Below are 24,111 nucleotides of genomic sequence, written 5' to 3'. Positions count from 1 at the left end.
TTCTAAATGTCCTTTAAAATATGTATCTTCCAGACCTTGGGTTAGGCAAAGACTTCATACACATGACACAGTCCATAAAAGAAAAAATTAACAACCTGGACTTTATCAAAATTCAGATTTTTGCACTTCAGGTGACATATTTAAGAAAATTTAAAGCCAGGCAACAGACTCAAAGTACTTGCAAAACAGATATCAAATATAAGACCTGTACCCAGAATTTGCACAGAACACTTATAACTTAATAACATTCAAATCAAATCGAAAAATGGACAGAAGATGAATAGACATTACTGCAAAGAAGATATACAAATGCTTAATAAGCACACGAAAAGATGTTCAACATCACTGCCATTAGGAAAATGCATATTAAAATCACAATAAGATATTTCTCACCCGCTAGAATGGCTATAATAAATAAGACATATAGTAACAAATGTTGGTGAGGATATAGAGAAATAGGAACCCTCATATATTGCTGGTGGGAATATAAAATGGTAGAACCACCCTGGAAAACAGTTTGGCAGTTTCTCAAATAGTGAAAAATAAGTCTCCTACAGAGCTTGGCAATTCCACTTTTAGGTACTGACTCAAGAGAAACAAAAATGTATGTCCACACAAAGACTTGCACATGAATGTTCATAGCATCATTATTCTTTATAGGACAAAGCTGGAAACAACCTAAATGTCCCTCAACTGGTGAATGGATAGAAAAAAATTATTACAGGCATACCTCGGAGATATCATGGGTTTGGTTTCAGACCACCACAATAAATTTTAGCGAGTATCACAGTAAAGAGAGTCACACAAACTTTTTCGTTTCCTAGTGCATACAAAACTTATGTTTACATTATACTGTAGTCTCTTAAGTGAGCAAGAGCATTATGTGTAAAGAACAATGTATATACATTAACTAAAAAATGCTTTATTGCTAAAAAATACTAACCATTATCTGACAATTCAGGGTTGCCACAAAACTTCAATTTGTAAAAAACGGTAAAAAAGAAATATTTGCGAAGCTCAATAGAGTGAAGTGCAATAAAACAAGGTATGCCTGTATATCCTTACAATGAAATACTGTTCAGCAATAAAAAGTAATAATGTACTGATACATGCTACATCATGGATGAACCTCAAACTATTATGGTAAACAAAAGAAATCAGTCATAAGAAACCATGTGTTATGTAATTCCACTTGAATGAAATGTTCAGAAAAGGCAATCAAAGAGACAGAAAGTAGATCAATGATTGCCTGGGACTAGGGATGAGATGAAGAATTAACTATAAATGGCCATAAGTGACCTTACTGGACGCAGTGGGGGAGAAAATGCTCTAAAACTGATATGGTGATAGCTGCACCACTTGGTAAAATTATACCAGTAAACTATACGCTTGAAATGGCTGAATTTTATGATATATTAAATACATCTCTTAATAAAGCTCAAAAAAATTCATGTACATAGTAAGAAAATGGAACTAAAGGTTCACATTAAGGAAACAGATTGAGTTAATTATGTGATTTATATAATAGAATGCTATGCAGCTATTAAAGTTGTATTTGAACAGTATTTAATAAAGACACAGGAGGGGAGGTGCCGTGGGCAGCCAGGACTCCTGGCTTGGCCATAACCTGGTCTGGGGCCGGGTGGGACCACGAGGGCCCATGGCCGAGCCGGCTCCATTACCTCTGACTTTTGAGGATGTAGCCGTCTATTTCTCCGAGCAAGAATGGCGGAATCTAGAGGCATGGCAGAAGGAGCTTTACAAGCAAGTAATGAGAACCAATTATGAGATTCTTGTTTCTCTAAGGGACAGAGGTTTGAGCCCTGGTCCAGGAAGATCCCACGTGCCGCAAAACAACCAAGCCCGTGGGCCACAACTACTGAGCCTGCACTCTAGAGCCCATGAGCCACAACTACTGAGCCCGTCTGCCACAACTACTGAAGCCCACACGCCAACAGCCCGTGCTCCACAACAAGAGAAGCCACTGCAATGAGAAGCCCTTGCACCACAGTGAAGAGTAGCCCCTGGGCTTCCCTGGTGGCACAGTGGTTGAGAGTCCGCCTGCCGATGCAGGGGACACGGGTTCGTGCCCCGGTCTGGGAAGATCCCACATGCCGTGGAGCAGCTAGGCCGGTGAGCCATGGCTGCTGGGCCTGCGCATCTGGAGCCTGTGCTCCGCAACGGGAGAGGCCACAACAGTGAGAGGCCCACATACCACACACACACACACAAAAAGTAGCCCCTGCTCGAGGCAACTAGAGAAAGCCCATGCGCAGCAATGAAAACCCAACAAAAAATCAAATGGATGTGAAGTGGTTTATCAATGTGGGTTTGGTTTGCATTTCCTTAATGGCTAATCATGTTGAGCATCTTTTCATTTGTGTATCTTCTTTGGGGAAATGTCTATTCAAATACTTTGCCCATTTTTAAAGTGGGCTATTTGTCTTTTTATTGTTGGGTTATAAGTGTTCTCTATTTGTTCTGAATACTGAACCCTTAACAGATACATGATTTACAGATATTTCCTCCATTTCTTGGGTTGTCTGTTCCCTTTTTGATGGCACCCTTTGAGGCACAAAAGTTTTAAGTTTTGATGAATTCCAGTTTATTTTTTCTTTTGTTGCTTGGGGTTTTGGTGGCATATCTAAGAAGCCATTGCCTAATCCAGAGTCACAAAGATCCACTCCTATGTTTTCTTAAAAGAGTTTTATAGTTTTAGTGTGTATATTTAGGTCTTTGATCCTTTTTTTTCCTTCTTTGATCCATTTTGAGTTAATTTTTTTACACTGTGTGATATAGGGACCCAGCCTCTTTTGCACATGGATATCCAGTTGTCCCTACACCATTTGTTGAAAAGACTATTCTTTCCCCCATTGAATTATCTTGGCACCCTTTTGGAAAACCAATTAACCATAAATGTCAGAGTTTATTTCTGGATTCTCGATTCTGTTTCATGGATCTAAATGTCTAGCCTTATGCCAGTAACACACTGTTTTAATTACCATTGCTTTAGGATCAGTTTGTCAATTTCTGCCAAAAAAAAAAAAAAGGCAGATGGGGTTTGGGGAATATTGTCATCTTAACAGTACTAAGTCTTGCAGTTCATGAACACGGGATATCATTTCATTTATTTAGTACTTTTTTAAAGGACTTTTAAAATTACTTTCAACAACATTTTATGATTTTTATTGTGCAAGTTTGTTTCTTTTATTTATTCCTAAATATCTTACTCTTTTTGATGTTCTTGTAAATAGACTTGTTTTCTTAATTTTTTTTTGAAAAATAGTTTTATTTTAAAAGATGCTGAGAGTTCAACCCAGATGAAGACTGAGAATAGGTGTATGGATTTCTTTTTTAAATTATTTTTTGCTGGAGTGTGGTTTGTTTGCAATGTTGTGTTAGTTTCTGCTGTAACACAAGGTGAATCAGTTATACAAATACATATACCCTCTCTTTTTTAGATTTCCTTTCCATTTAGGTCACCACAGAGCACTGAGTAGAGTTCCCTGTGTTATGCAGTAGGTTCTCATTAGTTATCTATTTTATATATAGTAGTGTATATATGTCAATCCCAATCTCCCAATTCATCTCACCCCCCTTCCCCCCTTGGTATCCATATGTTTGTTCTCTACAGCTGTGTCTCTGTTTCTGCTTTGCAAATAAGTTCATCTGTACCATTTTTCTAGATTCCACATATAAGCGATATTATATGATATTTGTTTTAGGTGTATGGATTTAAATAAAAGATAGTGATTCCTTTAAAAAAATAAATAAAGACACAAGAAAATATTATGTGAGCATGTTGAGTGAAGAAAACAGACTACAAAGCTGTATATAAAGCATGCTCTTTATATGTTTTATCAAGTTCTTAAAAAGAATTGGAAGGAAACACATCAAGATATTAACAGATGTTTCTGACCAGTAGGATTATCGGTGACATATTTTTTCTTACTTTTCTGTATTTTCCAAATCTTGTAAAATGAGTAGTTTTCTTATATTTAAGAAAGACTTCTTCTTGAAGAATATTTTCATATATTATAAATATAAACATTAACATTTCTTTTTAATAAGACACATTCCTTAAAAAAAAACTCTACTCCTTAGGAGGAGACAGTAAGGAAGCAAAATAAGCATTCTCCTGCCTATCTCAACATGCCTATTGCCCATGGGTAGAACAGAAGACAGTGTTTAAAAATTTGGAAAATGGTGACAAGAAGAGTTACTCAAATGCCCCTTATCCTTTAGGAACCCTTCTACATGGTTGGTGGGAATGTAAATTGGTGCAGCCACTACAGAAAACAGCATGGAGGCTCCTCAAAAAACTAAAAATAGAGTTGCCACATGATCCAGCAATCCCACTCCTGGGCAAATATCCAGACAAAACTATAATTCAAAAAGATACATGCATCCCTATGTTCATAGCACTATTCACAGCAGTCAAGACATGGAAACAACCTAAATGCCCATCAACAGATGAATGGATAAAGAATATGTAGTACATATACACAGTGAAATACTACTCAGCCATTAAAAAGAATGAAATAATGCCATTTGCAGCAACATGGACCTAGAGATTATCATGCTGAGTGAAGTAAGTCAGAGAAAGACAAATACATATGATATCACTATATGTGGAATCTAAAATATGACTCAAATGAACTTATCTACGGAACAGAAACAGACACACAGACATAGAGAACAGACTTGTGGTTGCCAAGGGGGAGCGAGGTGAGGGAGGGATGGAGTGGGAGTTTGGGATTAGCAGATGCAAACTATTATATATAGGATGCATAAACAACATTGCTACCGTATAGCACAGGAAACTATATTCAACATCCTGTGATAAACCATAACGGAAAAGAATATGAAAAAGAATGTATATATGTGCATAGCTGAATCACTTTGCTGTACAGCAGAAGTTAACACAACATTTTAAATCCACTATACTTCAATAAAATAAATTTTTAGAAATGTCCCTTATCCTTTAGGCAAGTCTTACTATTACTATGCAAGAAATGTACTCTCATCAGTAAAGGGCCTAAGAAACTTAGGAGTAGAATTTTTTTATCTCACAGAGCACAAAATTTATATATGGTAATTTATCTAGTCATTACTTGTAATTACCCCATATTTCTTCCAATTATTTACCTACTAATTTAAAAAAACAGTACCTACCTTTTCACATTATTCTCTAGATCATCTTTCTGGTTTCCACAAACATCTCTTGGGAATCAATGCAATTTTAAAAAGAAAAAAAAAGTGCTAATTTTTGTTTGCTTTCATGCCCTATTCTGCAAAAGTTTTATTTTTTTAATGCAGCTGAATTTCTGGGTACAGCTCAGCTTACCATTCTACTTTTTAAAACTGTTTCCTTAAGCAACTCTGTAACCCATCTGACCCCATACACCTATCTATGTGAAGGTAAGACATTTAATTTTTCTTTAATAGTCACACAGCACAAAGTGAAAGTTTCCAAGGCCTTAAGTTTATCTTATCAAAACTAAATGTTTCCAGGACTTTGCTGGCAGCCCAGTGGTTAAGACTCCAAGCTTCCAGTGCAGGGGGTGTGGGTTCGATCCCTAGTCAGGGAACTAGGATCCCACATGCTGTGTGGCGTGGCCAAAAAAATAAAAAAATAAAAAAATAAAAAATAAAAATAAAAATGGGGCCTCCCTGGTGGCGCAGTGGTTAAGAGTCCGCCTGCCGATGCAGGGGATACAGGTTCGTGCCCCGGTCTGGGAGGATCCCATATGCCGCGGAGCGGCTGGGCCCGTGAGCCATGGCCGCTGGGCCTGCGCATCGGGAGCCTGTGCTCCGCAACGGGAGAGGCCACAACAGTGAGAGGCCCGCATACCGCAAAAAAAAAAAAAAAAAGAATGTTTCCACCATCATACATATTTCTTCTAAAAATGCTGCTACTCTCTTCTCCACTGCCTCTTTTTTGTTGTTTTTTGGGGGTTTTTAAAATTTTATTTATTTTATTTATTTTATTTTCGGCTGCATTGGGTCTTTGTTTCTGTGCACAGGCTTTCTCTAGTTGTGGTGAGCGGGTACTACTCTTCATTGTGTGTGCAGGCTTCTCATTGCGGTGGCTTCTCTTGTTGTAGAGCACGGGCTCTAGGCACGTGGGCTTCAGTAGTTGTGGTGCACAGGCTTCAGTAGTTGTGGCTCACGGGGTCTAGAGTGCAGGCTCAGTAGTTGTGGCGCATGGGCTTAGTTGCTCCACAGCATGTGGGATCTTCCTGGACCAGGGCTCAAACCCATGTCCCCTGCATGGGCAGGAGGATTCTTAACTAATGTGCCACCAGGGAAGCCCCTCCACTGCCTCTTAACAACAAATGATTTTGGCATATCCTTTGGAAGGAATCAAAACTCAATCAGAGTGAAAATAAGCTTTTTATTGAGCACTTCCATGCTCTTCCTCCAGATGTCCACTGTATCCACCTCAGCAGGGGTCAGAGTACCTGGTTACCATTTACTTACTAAGTGCCATTGGGCAGGCTACTTAATCTCTCGTGTCCTCAGGTTCTTCCTCAGAAAAATGGAGATGACCATGGTGCACCTTGGTTCCTGAAGCTGCGGTGGGGCCGTGTTAAATGAGACAGCACATGTAAGGTATTGGCACACAGTCAGTGCCCAGTACTTACGAGCTAGCAGTTCTACTCAAAAAAGAAAACCAGCGTTCTACCCGTCACCCTTGGAAATAACTATTTTCCACATCTCACCCAACTGAATTTAAACCTGTTTTTCAGCTCAAGATTCTGCACTGTGATTTTGACATGATACCATTGTTTCTCTTCCTGTGACCTTCTCCACTCCAGCTTCCACCCCATTTATTTCAGAAAAGGGACCCTCAATAGTCTCTTTTCAGAACAAAAGAGATGCAGCTTCTTTTGTTGTGTCATTGCTTCAAACCTGGTGGAAGTCTGTATATTCCTTCCTACACCTAGAAACAGTCCACTACAACCATGCCCAGTTTCTTCCTCTACTTCCAGGTGCAAAACTGTTGTACAGCTTCCTTGTTTTTCAGAACAACGCTTGTTGCTGCTGACTGTGGCTGCCCCTGAGAGCTGCAACCAAGTCAATTAAACAAAAATGTTTAGGGCATCGACCCTGTGCCAGGTAGTGTGCTAGTTGTTGGAGATTCATGGACATCCTATCCAAAACAAATGGGGGACACATATGCTACACCATGGTCTCTCTCTTGCTACATATCTGGGCAATGATACTGTCTGAGACGATTCAAGCATTATCTCTTTGTATAAGACAGTGTGTAAGATTCCCTACTCCTACCACCTTACTACCCCACCCCACCCGCATCAACCAGACACATCTTCTCTGATGGTAGAATAGAAATGTTACAGAATGTGGAACTGGAAGACCTTAATGACATCACCAGATACTTCAAATAACCTCTTGAGTGTATATTTGAATATACAATAGTCAAATATATATATATTTATATGTATATATATATATATATCTTAATTATATATATATATCTTTAAAAAGATGCTAAAATCCCTGGTCCCTTGGCTCTGTAAATATAATTCATTACCATAGCAAATTCCAATAATCAACATAAGGGAAAATATGTAATTACTAAACATTTTCATAAGTGGGAAGCTAAAAAATAGTGCAAGGGAAACAGCCTCGAATGAAACATCATTCTGCTCTTGGTGTGCAATTTCAAAACAGGATTGCTGAAGAGCAGCATTGAATCATCTCAGAAATAATGGCAATTCTGTTTTGACCTTGATTCACTACCATGATCAAAGTAATATGTTTAACTTGGGAAGATTCTGAAAAATCTAAAGGTCATACTTAAAATTCTTGGAGTTCAAAAATCTAAGAAGTAATACTTTAGTTTTAATATTCAAAGTGGCCACCAAATAAAGACAAAGGAAATGTCAACAGAATCATCATATGCCAAGTAAAATTACCTCACTTGCATATCTTGATATTCACCTGATACTCAGTCTTTCACCATGCTATTCATGTTCTAAATCTTTGATATATACTTTTCAACTTAACTTATACACTTATTTAAACTCATTCTCTTCCTTTAACAAATAGTTATTAAGCACCTGCTCTACGCCAGCTTCTGACTAAGCATGGCATACAATGAAAAAACAGGTATATCTCCTGATCTTAGGTAACTCTCAAGTCTAGTGGGGATACTCACTGTGATGGTTAATTTTACATGTCAACTTCACTGGGACACAGGGTGCCTGGATTAAACATTATTTCTGGGTGTGTCTGTGGTGTTGTTTCTGGATGAGATTAGCATTTGAATTAGTAGACTGAGGAAAGCAGACTGCCATCCCCAAAGTGAGTGGATATCACCCAATCCATTGAAAGCCTGAATAAATCAAAAAGGTCAAGAAGCGGGAATTCAAAGTCTGCCTGTTTGAGCTGGGACTTCAATCATCTACCTTCAACTGGTACTTATACCAACAGCCCTCCAGTTCCCACCAACACCATCAGCTTTCTTGGGTTGCCAGCTTGCAGGTGGCCAACTGTGGGACTCATCAGCCTCCACCATCACATGAGCTAATTCCTTATAATAAATCATATATATCTCCTATCGGTTCTATTTCTCTGGAGAACCCTGATTCACATCAAACAGACATAGAAACACAAAGTAACCACTGCATTACACCTTGTTGCCTGCGCTGTGAAGAAAAACTCAGGATGCCCCAAGAGTAGAAAACAGAGAAAATATAATTCCTCATTTATTTGTCCATATTTTCTTACAACATTCTCTAAATGTCATGCTCTATGATAGTATATTATCCACTAAGATAAATGCAAAAGTACTAGGCTAAAGACTAGCATAGGCATACCTTGTTTTATTGTGCTTTGCTTCATTGTGCTTCTCAGATCTTGCACTTTTTACAAATTGAAGATTTGTGGCAACTCTGCATCTAGCAAGTCTATTGGCACCATTTTTCCAACAGTATTTGCTCACTTCATGTCTCTGTGTCACATTTTGGTAATTTTCACAATGTTTCAAACTTTTTTATTATTATATTTTATATAATAATAGTATATATTTTATTATATATGTTATATTTGTTATGGTGATCTATGATCAGTGATCTTTGATGCTACTACTATGACTTGCTGAAGGCTCAGATGATGGTTAGCATTTTTTAGCAAAAAGTTGGTTTTTTTTTTTTTTGCAGTACATGGGCCTCTCACTGTTGTGGCCTCTCCCGTTGCGGAGCACAGGCTCCGGACGCGCAGGCTCAGCGGCCATGGCTCACGGGCCCAGCCGCTCCGCGGCATGTGGGATCTTCCCGGACCGGGGCACGAACCCGTGTCCCCTGCATCGGCAGGCGGACTCTCAACCACTGCGCCACCAGGGAAGCCCGCAAAAAGTATTTTTTAATTAAGTTATGTACATTTTTTTTTCAGACTGTTATTACACACTTAATAGACTACAGTATAGTGTAAACTTTTATATGCACTGGGAAACCAAAAATTCCGTGACTCAATTTATTGTAATATTCACTTAACTGCAGCGGTCTAGAACCAAACCTGCAATATCTCTGAGGCATGCCTATATATTTTGATTTTGAAGTTATAGTTTATTTTCTATTCTGTTTTATTTATTTTTTGATGGGAGAAGGGTGAGAGAAAGTAGGTCATAGGGAATAAGAGGTAAAATAAAATAAATAAATGAAGACTAAAAGCAGGAAGTTTTCACTGCAAGAATAAAGTTTTACTAAATGCATGTGGTCCTAAAAAAGTCTTCTAAAACCAAATTGTTGACAAATAATTTTAAATTCAAAAAACTGTTTCTTGAAACCTCACTAGCTGAAGGACTCTCTACTAAATCCTGCCATAAAATGAAATTCATGAATAAAAATAATTATTTCCTTTAACACAACCTTATTTCCATTTCTATTATTTCCAAATTTTAATATTCAATTAAGTTTGCTGTGTAGCCAACAATGAGGAAGTACTGCTCTAAAAAGGGTTACATAATTGTCATTCTAAATTCAAAGTACTGCATATCACCTCCCAACACCTACCATGCTCCCTCCCCACCAAAAAATCATGCCTTAGCAAAGAAAATATTTAAAGAAAATCTGGAATATTCATTTTGAACCTTTAGAAATGAAAAAAAAATAAAGTCGATAAAATGGCTGTATTCTGAACACCAAAGAACAATTCTTCATTATGCACCACAAAACCACAAAGGAGAAGGAATTTGGGGTGAGGCTGTGATGTTTGTTTGTTGCTGGGCTCCCCACTGGTAGCGCCCCAATGATGCTGCCATTCAGTAAGATGTCTGCTGCTAGTCTCTGGTCCTCTGCTCAAAAATCAAAGTGTCAGTAAAGCTTTGCAAGTTCATGAAGTGCTGATTCAACTGACATATGGGTGGTAACACCCAGGAACTATAGGGAATTCACTCACCCAATGTTAACTGCACACATAATAGTCATAATTTCAATTCTTAGCTTTCCTCTTACACAAAAAAGGCGGAAAGAACACTATATACTGCTGTATACACATCACTGTTTATACTTATGTGGAGTTCTTCCAGTTTTGTTATACTTCATTCATGCTTGGTTCTCATTTGATTTCTCCTAGCAGATGCTGCCTATGAAAGTGATACCAGAAGGAGGTGCATGAGTGTGCATACATGTGGGTGGACTCAATATAGATTCTATAATGGCAAGAACCATTGCACTGGAATGGCCCAAATATAGAGTTTGTCTAATGGCTGATGAAACAAATGTGAAAATTCTTCTTATATGCAGAATATTTATTATGCTGGAATTGAATAGAATAAGCATTTAACATAGATTCTGGGAGGGACAGTATTCAGTGAAATGATCACTCCAAATCTCAAGTTTATATTAGACAAATAGAAAATTCCCTTTCTACAAGGGCTGCAAACTAAATGGATGCTGTGTTATGTAATGAGGCTTTTCATAGGAGTCTTCCCTGGCTATCCACTAAAAAAAAAATTACCTGAAGGATCTTTTCCTGGAACGTTATTCCAACCTAGAATCTAGATATGAGCAAAGACCTTACCAGAATAAAATTCTATTATGTGAGCCTCGGAGATCATTTCTATTCTGGTGATTCCTTATGCAAGATGAGAAAAATTAGTAGGACAAAAAGATTTTAAAACTCAGAATGCAAAAAAAAATTATTTCATAAAAAGAGCACAGAAAATATTAAAAGCTTAGCTTTATGACTTGATGAATGAAATAATTACCCAAAGGTAATCAAGTTAATTACTTCAGTCTGCTTTTGTATTTGACTTCATTTTACCACTGTATCTAAGTTTTTATAGCTAATCCATAGTAACTGAGTACTAAGAAATATAAATGCTGAGGTTCTCAAACTCTTTGCATTTTAACTGATCATTACAACCAAGGCTGCATCCACATATCTATACTACATAGGGTTAAAGGAAAAATATTGAGTATAACAAAGAGAAAAACTAAACATTTCTTAAATGTTTACCAAGATGTAACCATCTGAAATAAACATGGAATAATTACTCCTTTTCAAAAGTGAACTACCCAGAAGAATCCTGCAGTCTGCCATCTTTTACTTGCTTTGGAGATTATAAATAAGGGCAATGCAGACCAAAGGTGGCTTTTTAACTTTCCCTACTACCATTTAAAGGCAAAACCTAGAAATCTGAAGCAATAGAAAAATAAATGTAACTGGCAGTGTCTTTCAAGCTTGCAAATATAACCAGATGTAACCAAATAATTTAAAATAGGATACCTACACTAACTTCCTAAAGAACAAAATATAAAACAAAATATTAAATGACTGTAAACAAGATTAAGTTTAGGCCTTAGGAAAGTGCTGATACCAATATACTATACAGAAATTCAAAATGTATCAGTAGAGGAAAATGATAAATTATAAGATTGGAGTTAAAAGAAAAAAAGAAAAGTAAGCATTTTTCAATCTTAGCTTGACACATTACTGTCTGCTTTTTTTTTTTGTGGTACGCAGACCTCTCACTGCTGTGGCCTCTCCCGTTGGGGAGCACAGCCTCCGGACGCGCAGGCTTAGCGGCCATGGCTCACGGGCCCAGCTGCTCCATGGCATGTGGGATCCTCCCGGACCGGGGCACGAACCCGTGTCCCCTGCATCAGCAGATGGACTCTCAACCACTGCGCCACCAGGGAAGCCCATACTGTCTGCTTTTTTAGAAGACCCCAACAGCAACCAGGACTTCAAAGGGCTAATTCACTATGTGAAAAGTGAACAAGAAATAAACTCCTCCATGCCAAAAGAGACAGCAAAGAAAACTGTGAGTCTTGAATCTAGTGCTAGATAGATGAGGGAAAATAATTTCCCCAAGGAATTCATATCCACAAACTAGTCCTGAGATTAAAAAAACAAACAAAACAAACCCTCAAGCAGAAATCTCATTTAAATGTACCTGAGCCAATAGTGTCCAAGCTAGTAGTAGAATCAAAATATATTTCCCCTCTGGAGGAACTCACCTTCAACCTAGGCCTGAAAAAATTACCACCAATAAAGTTCTAGGGAAAGTGAGCAGCTCATAGTCAAAAATAACAAAACCTTAAAATGATAAAGGCAACATGAGCAATCAAGAGCAGCCACCTTCTCACTGTGTCCTCACTTGGCCTTTCCTCTGTGCATAGGTAAAAGGAAGAAAGATCTCTCTGGTGTCTCTTCCTCTTCTTTTTTTTTTTTTTTTTTTTTGCGTTACATGGGCCTCTCACTGTTGTGGCCTCTCCCGTTGCAGAGCACAGGCTCCGGACGCACAGGCTCAACGGCCATGGCTCACGGGCCCAGCCGCTCCGCGGCATGTGGGATCCTCCCAGACCGGGGCACGAACCCGTGTCACCTGCATCGGCAGGCGGACTCTCAACCACTGCGCCACCGGGGAAGCCCTCTTCCTCTTCTTATATGGACACCAGTCTTATTAGATTAGGGCCTCACCCATATGACCTCATTTAACCTTAATTACATCCTTATAAGCTTCATCTCCAAATACAATCACATTGGGGCGTAGGGCTTCAACATATGAATCTGGAGGAACACAATTCGGTCTATGGCAGAAGGCAAAGATACTGATTAAACTAGATTAAGATGAGTATGCATAGTAAAACTGTCTGGGTATCCACTAAAATAATAGATATGGAGCTTATAGCCAGTGCCTTAACCCTCAAAATAAAAAGAATAGTAAAAGGGGATGGTAGAGAATCAACCTATTCAAAACAAGGCAACAAAGGAGAGTAGAAAGAGATAAAGCAGAACAGAAAATACATCATAATGTGATAATAAACCCAAATATATCAGTCTTCATTCTAAACATAAAAAGACTAAACTCTCCAGTTAAAAGCAAAGATCCAGCTATATGCTATTTACAAAAGACACATCTAAAAACATAAGAACATAAATCCAACTTGAAAGTCAAAGAGTAGAGAAAGATATATCAAGCCAATCAAAATCTATAGGGAACCCTAAATTGTTTTATTAATATCAATGAAAAAATTAAGTCAAACAGCACAACTAGAGACTTAGAAGGTCATTACATATGAAAAAAGGTTTAATTTACCATAAGAATATTTTAAAATCTAATTGTAAAGGCACTTAATAACAAATCTCAAAATATTCAAAGCAGAAGGTGAATTATGGAGATGAAATTGATAAAGCCATTGTTACAATTTCTCAGTAACTGAATGATCGAGCAGACAAAATCATTAATAAGGAATAAGAAGATTTAAACATCACAATTAAAATTTTCATCTATGGATACACATTGAACACTGCACCCAGAAACTGGAGAATATACATGATTTTCAAGCTACACATGGGACATTTATTAAAAAGAGAACATTTGCCCTAGCCCATGAAGATAACCTCAAAGAGCAGCAGAAGACTGGTATGATAGAGACCACATACTGTGACCATATTACAAGTAGGCTGGAAATCAGCAACAGCAACAACAAACTATGTTTAGCAATTAGAAAACACCATTCTCAAGATGGATCTTGGATCTATGAATCAAAGAAACCATAGCAAATATTTAGAACTGTATGATAACAAAAGCAGTACATAAAAATTCTGATAAGCAGCTAATGTGATGATTCAAGGACAACTCCTTGTCCTCTGATGAGGCAAGTTCACAATTAATGAGCTAAGCACCCAACTTAAGAAATTAGAATGAAAGAATAAACCTAAAAACATGGGAGAAAGAAAATAAAATAGCAAAAAATGAAGGATTTAGGGAAAAAAAACATGTAATAGTGATGATCGGCAAAGGCAAAAGTTGGTTCTTTGAAAAGATCTTTTCTTTGAAAAGATATATCTCAAGATTGAAGAAGCAGAGGGACTTCCCTAGCGGTCCAGTGGTTAAGACTCCACGCTTCCACTTCAGGGGCCAAGGGTTTGATCCCTGGTAAGGGAACTAAGATCCCACATGCCCGGTGGTGTGGCCAAACAATTAAAAAAAAAAAAAAAAAAGATTGAAGGAGAGACAGAGAGTGAAAGAGCAACAGACAGAGACAGACAGACAGAAATCAGCAGCATCAGGAGTAAAAAATAAATGGGACATATCACAGATGTGGCAGTGATTAAACAGATAAAAGGATATCACGGAAAACTTTATGCTTATACTTTATGCTTTTGAAAACCTAGTTACAATGACAAATTCCCCTTAAGAGTGAAATGAATAAATTAGAGAATTCATACAATAAAACACTAAACAGAAACAAAAACAAATTACAGCTATGAAATTGATGAATTTCAAAAACGTAACAGTGAACAAATGAAGCAAACATAAAAGTATATAATACATATATCATAATTCCCTTTATGTAAAGTCCAAAAATAACCAAAACTAAAGAATAAGTTGCTTTAGAGATAAAGCAAGGGTTGCCTTTAGGTGGGGAATGGGTAAACTGAGGGATTCTAGGTATTTCATACTTTTTTTGTGTGTGTGTGTGGTACACGGGCCTCTCACTGTTGTGGCCTCTCCCGTTGCAGAGCACAGGCTCTGGACGCGCAGGCTCAGCAGCCATGGCTCACGGGCCCAGCCACTCCGCGGCACATGGGATCTTCCCGAACCGGGCCACGAACCCGTGTCCCCTGCATCAGCAAGCGGACTCTCAACCACTGAGCCACCAGGGAAGCCCCTATTATACTTTTTAACCTTGGTGGTAGGTGCAAAGGTATTCTATTTTTTTTTAACTTACAAATATGTTTTATGCACCTTTATATGTACAAGGTACTTCGCAACAAATATTCTTTTAAAAATATGTAGTGGGCTTCCCCGGTGGCGCAGTGGTTGAGAGTCTGCCTGCCGATGCAGGTGACACGGGTTCGTGCCCCGGTCCGGGAAGATCCCACATGCCGTGGAGTGGGCCCGTGAGCCATGGCCGTTGAGCCTGCGCGTCTGGAGCCTGTGCTCCACAACAGGAGAGGCCACAAAGGTGAGAGGCCCGCATACCGCAAAAAGAAAAAAAAGAAAAATAAAAATATGTAGTAAAATCAGTTTCAAAAGCATTTTCTAAACCTCTCCATGTAAACAATGAACATCCACACAATCTCATGAAAAAATGTACCTGTTCAATCTTTACATGCCTGTTAAATTCCATGCCAAAATACAAAGATATGATTCCTGTTGTTTGAGATATTAAAGAGGGACATTATACTCATCTAAACAAAAAATTCATTCTGAAGTGCTAGAACAGGAAAACACCAGGTACAAAGGGCACAAAGAAGCTCAGCCTGACTTAGAGAAAGGAGGAAAGGACATGGTCTCCACACAGTGGAGAAGACACTGTCTGAAAAAAGAATAGCTGGCCCAGAAAATATGTTTGTGTGTGTGTGTGTGTCTGTGTGTGTGTGCGTGCTTACTTTCTGTTTCCTTTTTACAGCCAGCATCAAATTCTAAAAATGAAAAATGTACATGAAAATACAAATGCCATTCTTCAGTCATTAGGGTCATGTCTGACAGCTAAAGACAACGTCAATCATAAAAATGAAGGAGAAGATTTCTCTCTACATTAAACTATCAATCCATAAGTTTTCACACATGTCCTTTTCCTGGTGTTTGCCCATTTTATACCCCTAGATTTGTTCCCGGGAGTGACTATGTTTGTGTGGTAGCCAGAGGGATACTTATCTGATTTTAAAACATAATTTCTGGCTATGATGAAGTTTTGTATTATCGACAGAGAGTGAGAAAGAGATAAATATATAAAATATAGATATAGAGATACAGAGATAAACACACAGAGGACATTAAGAGTCCAGGTGTTGGCAGCAAAGGGCAGAAAATAGAATCTTTAAATCTTAGAGATGACTATACATAAGGAAACAGTATTTATTTACTCTACCATACAGCAATTATGTATGTACCAGTAAATGTGGCCAGGAGGTCAGATGGTAATACAGTAAGGAGACCGAAAGTGAAAAAGAGAACTCTCAGAGCACACTATCAACTGCTATTCCTGTTTAGGTTGTAACAGCATTTACAGCTATAACTGGGCACTAATGGATGTTCTGGTGTTGAGGCTGGACCTTATAGATAAGTCTTTGTAAATATCTAGGGATTTCATTTGGATAATGCCCTAGTCACTCAGGTCAGGGTTCAAATGCTATCTGACTTGAGTCTTTCATATTACACTGACCAAAAACAACTGCAGAAGGTAACCAAGGAAAGCTATGATTAAATCTACAGATTTATATTGGGACTAATAAAATGCCTTGAGGTCAATAAAAAACATCATTGCCTTTTATCCCTACCCCAAAATTCTACTTCCAGGGTTTTACTCAAAGGAAATAGCTACAGATATGTACAAAAGCTGAGCTTTAAGATATTTACTGCTATATAGTAGCAATTTAAAAAAAAGAAAACCTGTCTGATATTATGGCATCTCCCCAATGAAATATGATACATCCACAGAACAAAATACTATTTAGTATTCAAAATATGTTACAGAAGATCACTCTATGATATGGAATGTGGTTCATCTTTGTATGAAAATTTAAAAGAAAAACATATAGTAAGTATCATTTTTAGAAAATGAAATATTATAGTATTTTTCTATATGTATATAAAAATATATATCAAAATGTTAATAGGCATAACTCTCCTTTCCCTTTTTTTGTTGTTTTTTAGCTTGTCTGGATTTTCTAAATTTTCCATGCATATGAATAAAGAATAAAGATTTGAAACCTCACAATAGCAACTGTACATGAAATATAGGCACAAAAATGAGAAGTGACCAGCATCACTGCACCTTTAAGTAGAAGCAAATTCAACCAAGGCCTATTAAGGAAGATGGAGGAATCTTAAATTCAAAACTCATAATGTATCATTAAAGAACTCAATAATTCAAAATAAGGGGAACACATTTGAAAAGTACTGCTGGGAACAAGCTCAAAGGCTTAAAGAACAGACTTTCTGCTAGTGCTGAACAGTGTGAAACTTTAGAAGTGCAAGGTTAATCAAAAATGGAGCAGGGGGCTTCCCTGGTGGCACAATGGTAGAGAATCCACCTGCCGATGCAGGGGACACGGGTTCGTGCCCCCGGTCCGGGAAGATCCCACATGCCGCGGAGCGGCTGGGCCCGTGAGCCATGGCCGCTGAGCCTGTGTGTCCGGAGCCTGTGCTCCGCAAAGGGAGAGGCCCCAACAGTGAGAGGCCCGCGTACCACAAAAAAAAAAAAAAAGAAAAAGAAAAACAACAACAACAAAAATGGATCAGGAAGACACTATACACTTCATACATAGCATGAAGGAAAGGGAAAAAATAAGCTACAATGATGAAAAGTGGATTTTATAGAGGTACACACTTAGGCAAACGTTTTTCCCTCTGGAAGGCAATAGCTGCTATGCCTGGAATTAGCCCCTTTCCATTCCAACTCCCTTTGAATCTGTATCTTCCCAGGACCAACTTGGATCAGCAGCGGACAACACCCTCAGCCGGAAACTGTAACCAACACCTGGCACAAACGTTCACTGATGCTTAGGTAACTTTGAGCTGAAACCCTTATTTTGATTGAAACTTCAAGCATCTTTAAATGCCTGCAAATGTTCTTTCTCCAAAATTACCTATGCATTTGTTTTTGTTTAAAAAAAGACAGGAAGAGATGAAGGCACCTTCTTTTGGAAGGTAAGAGCTACAATAAAGAATCATGTCCCTTCTGCACTCCCTTCCCAAGGCAAATCCTTAGAAATTTCCGCATAAAAAAATGTGCCTAAAATATTTTTAAATGCTTTAATGATATAGATTGGGCTTCATCAATTGATAGAAAAGAAGTTAACCAAGAAACTTTGGTCAAAAACCCCAAAGGTACCTAAAGCTTATGACTACAATGACGCATAAGGGTTTCAACTTAAAATTATTTAAGAATCAATTAACATATTTGCTAGGTGATTGGTACAGTGTCTGGCTGGGGATTTTTTTTTTTTTTTTGCGGTACGTGGGCCTCTTACTGTTGGGGCCTCTCCCATTGCGGAGCACAGGCCCCGGACGCGCAGGCTCAGCGGCCATGGCTTACGGGCCCAGCCGCTCCGCGGCATATGGGATCCTCCCGGACCAGGGCACGAACCCGTGTCCCCTGCATCGGCAGGCAGACTCTCAACCACTGCGCCACCAGGGAAGCCCTGGGGATGTTTTTTAATCAAAGTTGGGCCTGGGAGGATTATCACTCAAAGGAAATACTATTAATAATAGTGTTATTATTAATTTCAAGAGATGATCACTAGATTACCCTACTAACTGCAAATATACACTCTTTTGCCCATGACCTGAAAGCTGTGTTAAAATCCAACATTCTCAACTCTTCATTACATTTTTAATGAATATGAATGAGCTTTCCAGTATATTAAGCTAGTTTCATGCTTGAGTTTTCTGAATCTTCTGACATACAGAAATGTGAACAAATTACTTTTTCCAATCCTGTCCGTATTTACTGGCACAGAGGCTAAAAGGCACTTCATCCTATGTGTCAAACTCAAAGAGTGAAACAGCTTGCTGTCAGCTTCAAAAACCATTTTTTACAAGCATGGCACACTGCCTCAAGCCAACTAAACACTAAAGCATGCCCACACTGCAAATTATTTGGAATGTTCTCCATGTTTTGTGGTTGCAAAAGTACCTATTTGTGGATCATCCAGTTCAAATCAGGGCCACATCTGACCTTAAACAGAAAATTCCCAGGAAACTGAAACTATAATTGAACAAGATCCCATCAGTTCTAAAAGTCTGTTATCTCATGTTCATAGTCAAACATTTCAAATGTTATTTTTTTTAAGCTGAAGAGACACAACATAAACTCTGTGAAACATGGTACTGTCTGTTTCAAGTAAACACTAAGAACTCACCCTAAATATACACATCATAGTAGCAAAAAAAAAAAAAAAAAGGAAAAGGAAAAACTTGCCATATGCGATAAAGTAAAGGGCATTTGTAGCAAATATAAACACATTTCTGGTAAACGTCTAGCAAATGACAAAAAGTCTAAAAAATCATTTCATTTCTAACTTTCATACGTATGCTAAAATGCAGCAGCTTCAGCTGTGGAACATGATAAGAAATATTCCAAAGCTTTGCCTACAGATTGGAGCACTGTATCATAGGTATTATTTTCCCAAGTATAAATGAGTATCTCTCTCAAATCAAATACTCAAGACATCATTTCACAAATTGGAGTACCAAAACTTACCCAAGGTTTGCCTCCCATGCCTTTGATGTCTACTCTCTAAGACCCAGACCTATGGGGAATGCCCTGAAGGTAATTACTGAAGTGTTAAAAGAAGAGAACACTATATTGACAAGCTAAATTTTACCAGGGATTCTTCTACTGGAGATAAATTACTGAAGCTTAAGAAATGCCTGATTCAATCATCCATTGGTGTGATAATTCAGTCCATTTTAAAAATATGCGGTTAGGATCACTGGCATATGGCTCCCTGGTCCAAGCCTTGTGTGAGAACAAGAACATGTTGGAAAATACAGTGTTTTTTTAACTTAACTGATAGTGATGAAATTGCTGAAGAAATGACAAGCCGTAGCAAGAAATGTTTTTAGCTTTTGATCTTTCAGACGTGCTCTTCTTAGTGAAGGAGTATTATTGAGTCCCTGAACAGTTTTCCCTTTTATAGATATATAGAGATACATAAATATATGTATACCTATATCTATAAATAGATATGGATTTTGTGATATATATATTTGTGATATGTATATGTGATATACATATGAATATATATCTTTAGTTTCAAAAAGGATTATTCACAAAACAATCATCTCAATCAAATAAGTCACATACCAAATCTCAAGGTACTCATATTAACCCACACAGTTCTAGGAAATAAGTCACATCCACCTTAGAACCCCAAATTCTTACTGAATGTGGTACTTTCTGGCCTAGAGTCCAGCAAACTTAAGATAAAATAGTAACTGCAGTTAGGGTTTTAAGTATGCGACTTTTTCTAAGCAAATTTTTTTCCAAAAATGCTCAGTTTGCTACAAATTTTCAGAAAATGCTTGAGATGGAGAGTTCTTTTTTTAAAGTTTCAATTCTGGTATATTTGACAACAGAGTGACAAAACCATGCTCAGAGATGAAAACCTATATCCCAAACAAAATATTATCATATTAATGTTTATTCTGGAATGATTTTCTTTCAAAACTTCCCCACTGCACATAAGTTGTCTCCTACTGTATTCCTCATCTATTTTGGTAATATATCTTTCCACACACAAATTATATGTAAAGCATATACTTGAGAATTTAAATATTTAATGACACTCTTTTCTTTTAAACAAGCTCCCACATTCTATTTTTATTTTTCAAAATAATCTGGACGATATAATCAATTACATCACTACAATTCTGGCTATGCAACGCTTCACAAAATATAGGGACTTGCCATCAGCACCTCTGATTTGTCCCTGTCATCAGATGTATACAATGTGAGTGAAGAAGACAGAAACAAGAACAGACATTTGTGGTAGAGACCTGGGGGTGTGAGAAAATGGGCTTCCTTCACCCACAGGATACATGAAAAAAGAAAACTTAGCCACTTGGGCAATAAATGTACTTATATATTAGGTTTCATCAAAGAATTACACCTATTACATACCTCATCCAAGAGTAAAACTGTCTGAAGCAATGTCGGATTATGCAAGAAACATCAGGTTTTATTTATGATTCTTAGAAATACTACTCCTAAAATTAATGGGAGCCTTCTTAATCTAAGCTATAATGAAAACCAATAAACAAAGAGAAAAATCTTTAAAAAACATGACTGAAACCCCACCTTACCTCACTGAAAAAAAAAACAAAAAACAAAAAAACCTGCATCCTACTACAGGGATCTTTGCCTTTCATTAAGTGTTAAGACCAAGACTAAATATTTCATGGGGACTAAACGATCACTTGGAATACTTAGGTCAGCCCTGGGGGGCAAATTTCACAAAAATGCATTGTTAGGTTTTGTTGTACTGGTGGTTGTTTTGTTTGTTTTAGCACCCGAATCCTCCAAGATATTTTTTTTCTTAAAAAAAAAAAAAATGTTTCCCAAAAGGAGAGGAGGAGGGCGGACGAAAATCAGTGCAACGCTGTAAACCGACCAAGGCTGAAAGAGCCACAGCACGGAAAGCTCACCCACAAGTAAAAGACAACCTCTCAGAACTGGTGGAGCTCGAAGGAGCCCTCGGACTTGGGCAAACGAGGTGAATTTCACCTCTGAAGAGTGAGGAGCCCACAGTGTAAAAGTTCAGGAGGATTCCATCCCCTGCCTCTCACTTCCAGCGCTTAGCATCTCGAGGGGAGAGCCCGGCAGAGAGAAACCCGGCACCGGGGGCCGGACAGCAGCGGAGCGGTTTCCTCGAAGGCCTCACCGCTCGGGAGGGCAGGGGACGGGGCAGGGGCCGTCGGGAGGCGAGGCGAGGCGGGACCCAGGGACACCGAGTCCCGGCCGGGCCCCACCGTGTGGCGCTGGCTGCCGAAATCCCTCTAGTCCAGCTGCAAAAACCTTCCCGAAAACCCCGAGCTTCTCCGGCACAACTTCGGTCTCACCAGCCTCGTCCCCCGCCACACACTCCGCCCAACCGCACACCCTTCCCACCGCGACGAATCAAAGCGCTCCCCGCGGGCGGCTACCTGTCCCTGGGGCCGGGGACCCCAAGTCTCACCTCATACAAAGGGCTGCGCGCGGGCGCCTGCGGGAGAGCCCGGGGAGCATGGCCCCAGCCAGTCCCTCCCGGAACTTTCCTGACATAGCACTTCTCTCCTCTGCTGCAGAAAACGACGCTTCGAGGCAGAGGAGGAGGAGGAGGAAGAAGAAGAGAAGGCGGGGATGGCGGTGGCGATCCAGGCGGCGGCGGCGGCGGTGGCGACGGCGACGGGAGCTGGAGCAGAAAGTGAGGAGCATCGCGGCCGAGCGCCGCCGCCTCGCGATCTGCCGAGGGGTTCCCGCCCCCAGGGTAACCGAGCTCCCTCTTAAAGGCGCCGCGTTTTAGGACGGGCGGCGAGGGGGGAGGAAGCAAGAAAATAGGGAGGGGGCTTGCAGACACGGAGAGATTCCAGGGGCCAGAACCCGGGCTGCCCCAGCTCTCCGCCGGGTCAGGTCGCCCCTCCGCCTGGGCCAAAACAGGGCAAGTGCTGGGACCTGGCACCGGCGGGCAGCCCTCGCCGTTGGCTTGCGCCCACGACGGTGTTGGAACTTCGCCCCTTCTCCTAATCGCCCCATCCCCCTTGGGGGCTTGTCTTCCCGCCTCCACAGAGGCACCGCCCACACCTACGACCCCGAAGCCCGTGCGCGCCGCTGGAGACTGCCCAGTGGAATTGCGTTTCCTCCCATGTTTCCTGCTTTTTCTTCCTGTCTCCAACACAGTGTTGAGAGTCCCCCCACCCACCCCAGGAGTGCAGGAGACCGAAAAAACTAAAGACCAGCTGGGGCCCCTAGACTGACCCCTGAAGGTGTCACTGGTGAGGGGAGACTTACCAAATGCCCTGCTTTACCATGTGCTCTGTTCTCTTCCAATGGCCAATGGCCAGGTGGCCTCCAACTGGACGTCTTGAACTATTGACTTTCATCAGCAAAGACTGGCTGTAAAGATCACCAAACTGAATTCAGGAAGGCCCTTAAGAAAAGATATCAACCTTAAGATCTAAATGATACTGGGAAATACTGCTTTCAAGTGACAAGTGATACTGTTTTTCCAGCTATCATCAACATTTGTGATCACTGCACAGCGGTATATGCCCAGTGTGTCGATGCTCAGAGACACAGCATCAGCAGCTATCAACACCTTAGGAAGAGACCACAGTAACAGTGGGTGTGGGTGTGGGTGTGGGCTTGCTTTTCTACCTCTTGACTCCAGCTCTTGCTTCTTCTTAGTACTGTGGGACCTCAGCACAGTCTTTTGTACCCTGTCCTTTGTAGCCTGCCCCGTGTCCTCTGGCTGAGGTGGAGGTGGACAGGCAATTGAAGATTAAAATCCAGCCTGGGCTCCAAAGAATGGGAGTGCTGGGCGGGTGGGGACTCTGAGGGAGAGGTATTTTGTAATAGACACAAAGGCAGTCACATCACTTGCCTAAGACTGGACCTCGGTTTTTTCCTCTCCTGCCACTTGCTGTTGTGAAATAAGCACATGTTAACTTGTGGAGGAAGACACCTGGAAGACCATGCGCAGAAGGTTGGAGAAACCTTTCTTACCAGATGGAGAGGAAACGAATGTTGGGCTCTATAAAAGCAGGAGACATGGCCCTGTTTCACCAAAGGATAAGATGAGAGAGGAGGGCCTCCCTGGTGGCGCAAGTGGTTGAGAGTCCGCCTGCCGATGCAGGGGATACGGGTTCGTGCCCCGGTCTGGGAGGATCCCATATGCCGCGGAGCGGCTGGGCCCGTGAGCCATGGCCGCTGAGCCTGCGCGTCCGGAGCCTGCGCGTCCGGAGCCTGTGCTCCGCAACGGGGGAGACCACAACAGTGAGAGGCCCGCATACCGCAAAAAAAAAAAAAAAAAAAAAAAAAAAAGATGAGAGAGGAGGTTAGCAGTGAGCAAGAGTGAAGCTATACTGGTTTTATGATAAACTCCTGTGTAGTCAGGATAGTTGGATGTAATAGATACCCT

At 39.9% G+C, this 24,111-nt stretch overlaps 1 protein-coding gene across 1 annotated transcript in view; it reads right to left on the bottom strand.

Annotated features, from left to right (window-relative positions):
* The window catches only part of GPR63 (G protein-coupled receptor 63), a 51,176-nt gene extending 28,753 nt beyond the window's left edge, over positions 1 to 22,423 (bottom strand). Inside the window, exon 1 of the mRNA XM_060115319.1 lies at positions 22,171 to 22,423. The gene's annotated coding sequence lies outside the window, so the exon portion shown is untranslated. The remainder of the gene's footprint in view (positions 1 to 22,170) is intronic.
* Between the last annotated feature and the right edge of the window lie 1,688 nt (positions 22,424 to 24,111).

The sequence above is a fragment of the Mesoplodon densirostris genome, chromosome 12 (genome assembly GCF_025265405.1).
Source record: "Mesoplodon densirostris isolate mMesDen1 chromosome 12, mMesDen1 primary haplotype, whole genome shotgun sequence".
Lineage (NCBI taxonomy): Eukaryota > Metazoa > Chordata > Mammalia > Artiodactyla > Ziphiidae > Mesoplodon > Mesoplodon densirostris.
Note: the sequence above shows the minus strand (reverse complement) of the source record. Positions and strands in the feature narration are given on the sequence as shown.